Source organism: Lampetra fluviatilis, unplaced genomic scaffold (genome assembly GCF_964198595.1).
Source record: "Lampetra fluviatilis unplaced genomic scaffold, kcLamFluv1.1 SCAFFOLD_1159, whole genome shotgun sequence".
Classification (NCBI taxonomy): Eukaryota; Metazoa; Chordata; class Hyperoartia; order Petromyzontiformes; family Petromyzontidae; genus Lampetra; species Lampetra fluviatilis.
Window position 1 is genome coordinate 22501 of NW_027621404.1, and position 6036 is coordinate 28536.

A 6036-nucleotide genomic window follows, 5' to 3' on the forward strand; every position below is an offset into this window, starting at 1 on the left:
ATGGAACAGATGGAGATTAGTCCACCCACGGGTGTAGAGGGAGATGGAACAGATGGAGATTAGTCCACCCACGGGTGTAGAAGGAGATGGAACAGATGGAGATTAGTCCACCCACGGGTGTAGAAGGGAGCGAGATGGAACAGATGGAGATTAGTCCACACACGGGGTAGAAGGGAGTGAGATGGAACAGATGGAGATTAGTCCACCCACTGGTGTAGAGTGAGATGGAACAGATGGAGATTAGTCCACCCACTGGTGTAGATGGGAGTGAGATGGAACAGATGGAGATTAGTCCACACACTGGTGTAGAAGGAGATGGAACAGATGGAGATTAGTCCACCCACGGGAGTAGAGGGAGTGAGATGGAACAGATGGAGATTAGTCCACCCACGGGAGTAGAGGGAGTGAGATGGAACAGATGGAGATTAGTCCACCCACGGGTGTAGAGGGAAATGGAACAGATGGAGATTAGTCCACACACGGGGTAGAAGGGAGTGAGATGGAACAGATGGAGATTAGTCCACCCACGGGGGTAGAAGGGAGTGAGATGGAACAGATGGAGATTAGTCCACACACGGTGTAGAGGGAGATGGAACAGATGGAGATTAGTCCACCCACGGTGTAGAAGGGAGTGAGATGGAACAAATGGAGATTAGTCCACCCACTGGTGTAGAAGGGAGTGAGATGGAACAGATGGAGATTAGTCCACCCACGGGTGTAGAAGGGAGTGAGATGGAACAGATGGAGATTAGTCCACCCACTGGTGTAGAGCGAGATGGAACAGATGGAGATTAGTCCACCCACGGTGTAGAAGGGAGTGAGATGGAACAGATGGAGATTAGTCCACCCACTGGTGTAGAGCGAGATGGAACAGATGGAGATTAGTCCACCCACGGTGTAGAAGGAGATGGAACAGATGGAGATTAGTCCACCCACGGGTGTAGAGGGAGTGAGATGGAACAGATGGAGATTAGTCCACACACGGTGTAGAAGGAGATGGAACAGATGGAGATTAGTCCACCCACGGGTGTAGAGGGAGTGAGATGGAACAGATGGAGATTAGTCCACACACGGTGTAGAAGGAGATGGAACAGATGGAGATTAGTCCACCCACGCGTGAAGAAGGGAGTGAGATGGAACAGATGGAGATTAGTCCACCCACTGGTGTAGAAGGGAGTGAGATGGAACAGATGGAGATTAGTCCACCCACGGGTGTAGAGGGAGTGAGATGGAACAGATGGAGATTAGTCCACCCACGGGTGTAGAAGGGAGCGAGATGGAACAGATGGAGATTAGTCCACCCACTGGTGTAGAAGGGAGTGAGATGGAACAGATGGAGATTAGTCCACCCACGGGTGTAGAAGGGAGCGAGATGGAACAGATGGAGATTAGTCCACCCACTGGTGTAGATGGGAGTGAGATGGAACAGATGGAGATTAGTCCACCCACGGGTGTAGAAGGGAGCGAGATGGAACAGATGGAGATTAGTCCACCCACGGGTGTAGAAGGGAGCGAGATGGAACAGATGGAGATTAGTCCACCCACGGGTGTAGAAGGGAGTGAGATGGAACAGATGGAGATTAGTCCACCCACGGGTGTAGAAGGGAGTGAGATGGAACAGATGGAGATTAGTCCACACACGGTGTAGAAGGAGATGGAACAGATGGAGATTAGTCCACCCACGGGTGTAGAAGGGAGTGAGATGGAACAGATGGAGATTAGTCCACCCACGGGTGTAGAGGGAGTGAGATGGAACAGATGGAGATTAGTCCACACACGGTGCAGAAGGAGATGGAACAGATGGAGATTAGTCCACCCACGGGTGTAGAAGGAGATGGAACAGATGGAGATTAGTCCACCCACGGGTGTAGAAGGGAGCGAGATGGAACAGATGGAGATTAGTCCACCCACGGGTGTAGAAGGAGATGGAACAGATGGAGATTAGTCCACCCACGGGTGTAGAAGGGAGCGAGATGGAACAGATGGAGATTAGTCCACCCACGGTGTAGAAGGAGATGGAACAGATGGAGATAAGTCCACCCACGGGTGTAGAAGGGAGCGAGATGGAACAGATGGAGATTAGTCCACCCACGGTGTAGAAGGAGATGGAACAGATGGAGATTAGTCCACCCACGGGTGTAGAGGGAGTGAGTTGGAACAGATGGAGATTAGTCCACACACGGGTGTAGAAGGGAGTGAGATGGAACAGATGGAGATTAGTCCACACACGGTGTAGAGGGAGATGGAACAGATGGAGATTAGTCCACCCACGGTTGTTGAAGGGAGTGAGATGGAACAGATGGAGATTAGTCCACCCACGGGTGTAGAGGGAGATGGAACAGATGGAGATTAGTCCACCCACGGGTGTAGAAGGGAGTGAGATGGAACAGATGGAGATTAGTCCACCCACTGGTGTAGAGGGAGATGGAACAGATGGAGATTAGTCCACCCACGGGTGTAGAGGGAGATGGAACAGATGGAGATTAGTCCACCCACTGGTGTAGATGGGAGTGAGATGGAACAGATGGAGATTAGTCCACCCACGGGTGTAGAGGGAGATGGAACAGATGGAGATTAGTCCACCCACTGGTGTAGAAGGGAGTGAGATGGAACAGATGGAGATTAGTCCACCCACTGGTGTAGAGCGAGATGGAACAGATGGAGATTAGTCCACCCACGGGTGTAGAAGGGAGTGAGATGGAACAGATGGAGATTAGTCCACCCACGGGTGTAGAGGGAGATGGAACAGATGGAGATTAGTCCACCCACGGTGTAGAAGGGAGTGAGATGGAACAGATGGAGATTAGTCCACCCACGGTGTAGAAGGGAGTGAGATGGAACAGATGGAGATTAGTCCACCCACTGGTGTAGAAGGGAGTGAGATGGAACAGATGGAGATTAGTCCACCCACGGGTGTAGAGGGAGATGGAATAGATGGAGATTAGTCCACCCACGGGTGTAGAGGGAGATGGAACAGATGGAGATTAGTTCACCCACGGTGTAGAAGGAGATGGAACAGATGGAGATTAGTCCACCCACTGGTGTAGAAGGAGATGGAACAGATGGAGATTAGTCCACACACGGGTGTAGAGGGAGTGAGATGGAACAGATGGAGATTAGTCCACCCACGGGGGTAGAAGGGAGTGAGATGGAACAGATGGAGATTAGTCCACACACGGGTGTAGAAGGGAGTGAGATGGAACAGATGGAGATTAGTCCACCCACGGGTGTAGAAGGGAGTGGGATGGAACAGATGGAGATTAGCCCACACACGGGGTAGAAGGGAGTGGGATGGAACAGATGGAGATTAGTCCACCCACGGTGTAGAAGGGAGTGGGATGGAACAGATGGAGATTAGTCCACACACGGTGTAGAAGGGAGTGGGATGGAACAGATGGAGATTAGTCCACCCACTGGTGTAGAGGGAGATGGAACAGATGGAGATTAGTCCACCCACGGGTGTAGAGGGAGATGGAACAGATGGAGATTAGTCCACCCACTGGTGTAGAGGGAGATGGAACAGATGGAGGTTAGTCCACCCACTGGTGTAGAGGGAGATGGAACAGATGGAGATTAGTCCACCCACGGGTGTTGAGGGAGATGGAACAGATGGAGATTAGTCCACCCACGGGTGTAGAGGGAGATGGAACAGATGGAGATTAGTCCACACACTGGTGTAGAAGGGAGTGAGATGGAACAGATGGAGATTAGTCCACCCACGGGTGTAGAAGGGAGTGAGATGGAACAGATGGAGATTAGTCCACCCACGGGTGTAGAAGGGAGTGAGATGGAACAGATGGAGATTAGTCCACCCACGGGTGTAGAAGGGAGTGAGATGGAACAGATGGAGATTAGTCCACCCACGGGTGTAGAAGGGAGTGAGATGGAACAGATGGAGATTAGTCCACACACGGTGTAGAGGGAGATGGAACAGATGGAGATTAGTCCACCCACGGGTGTAGAGGGAGATGGAACAGATGGAGATTAGTCCACCCACTGGTGTAGAAGGGTGTGAGATGGAACAGATGGAGATTAGTCCACCCACTGGTGTAGAAGGGAGTGAGATGGAACAGATCGAGATTAGTCCACCCACTGGTGTAGAGGAAGATGGAACAGATGGAGATTAGTCCACCCACGGTGTAGAAGGGAGTGAGATGGAACAGATGGAGATTAGTCCACCCACGGTGTAGAAGGGAGTGAGATGGAACAGATGGAGATTAGTCCACCCACGGTGTAGAAGGGAGTGAGATGGAACAGATGGAGATTAGTCCACCCACTGGTGTAGAAGGGAGTGAGATGGAACAGATGGAGATTAGTCCACCCACGGTGTAGAAGGGAGTGAGATGGAACAGATGGAGATTAGTCCACCCACTGGTGTAGAAGGGAGTGAGATGGAACAGATGGAGATTAGTCCACCCACTGGTGTAGAAGGGAGTGAGATGGAACAGATGGAGATTAGTCCACCCACTGGTGTAGAAGGGAGTGAGATGGAACAGATGGAGATTAGTCCACCCACTGGTGTAGAGGGAGATGGAACAGATGGAGATTAGTCCACCCACGGTGTAGAAGGGAGTGAGATGGAACAGATGGAGATTAGTCCACCCACTGGTGTAGAAGGGAGTGAGATGGAACAGATGGAGATTAGTCCACCCACGGTGTAGAAGGGAGTGAGATGGAACAGATGGAGATTAGTCCACACACGGGTGTAGAGGGAGTGAGATGGAACAGATGGGGATTAGTCCACCCACGGGTGTAGAAGGAGATGGAACAGATGGAGATTAGTCCACACACGGGTGTAGAGGGAGTGAGATGGAACAGATGGAGATTAGTCCACACACAGGTGTAGAAGGGAGTCAGATGGAACAGATGGAGATTAGTCCACCCACGAGAGGGGAGGGGCTTCAATGATGTCACTGCTCACGGTGCCACGTGACCACACCCCCCCTCCCCCACCCACGAGGGGGGGAGTGACTTCAATGACGTCACCCGCGCGCGCCGCCACGTGACCACGCCCCCCCTCCCCCCACCCACGAGGGGGGGGGAGTGACTTCAATGACGTCACTGCTCGTTGCCACGCCCCCCTCCCCCCACCCACGAGGGGGAGTGACTTCAATGACGTCACCGCGCGCACCGCCACGTGACCACGCCCCCCTCCCCCCACCCTCTCTCCCTCGTTGCCCCCGCGCGTGCGATCTCCCCGTGACGTCACAACGGCAGGAAGTGACGCAATCGGTCGACCCGTCAACGGCAGCTTCTGTCAACTACACGTCATCGTCGACGACGACGACGACGTCATCGGCGACGTCACCGTTGCCATGGCCGTTCCTAAGGAAACCCCGACATCTTGGTGGGAGAGAACGACCTCACGTGCCTGAGCCACCTGCACGAAGCGGCCGTGCTGCACAACCTGCACGTTCGATACTCGGAGTGCGGGCACATCTACACGTACTGCGGTGGGTGGGTGGGGGTGGTGGGTGGGTGGGTGGGTGGGTGGGTTGGTGGGTGGGTGGGGTGGGTTGGTGGGTGAATGGGTTGATGGGTGAATGGGTTGATGGGTGGGTGGGTTGGTGAGTTGGTGGGTGGGTGGGTGGGTGAATGGGTGGGTGGGTGAATGGGTGGGTGGGTTGGTGGGTGGGTTGGTGAATTGGTGGGTGGGTGGGTTGGTGGGTGGGTTGGTTGGTTGGTGGGTGGGTTGGTTGGTTGGTGGGTGGGTTGGTTGGTGGGTGGGTGGGTTGGTTGGTGGGTGGGTGGGTTGGTTGGTGGGTGGGTGGGTTGGTTGGTGGGTGGGTGGGTGGGTTGGTTGGTGGGTGGGTGGGTTGGTTGGTGGGTGGGTTGGTGGGTGGGTGGGTGGGTGAATGGGTGGGTGGGTTGGTGGGTGGGTGGATGGGAGAGAACGACCTCACGTGCCTGAGCCACCTGCACGAAGCGGCCGTGCTGCACAACCTGCGCGTTCGATACTCGGAGTGCGGGCACATCTACACGTACTGCGGTGGGTGGGTGGGGTGGTGGGTGGGTGGGGTGGTGGGTGGGTGGGTG

At 54.1% G+C, this 6036-nt stretch overlaps 1 long non-coding RNA gene across 1 annotated transcript in view; it reads left to right on the forward strand.

Moving 5' to 3' along the window:
* The window catches only part of LOC144955204 (uncharacterized), a 27371-nt gene extending 21923 nt beyond the window's left edge, over positions 1-5448 (forward strand). The window contains exon 3 of the long non-coding RNA XR_013641547.1: positions 5218-5448. This is a non-coding gene — a long non-coding RNA (uncharacterized LOC144955204). The remainder of the gene's footprint in view (positions 1-5217) is intronic.
* Positions 5449-6036: the final 588 nt, after the last annotated feature.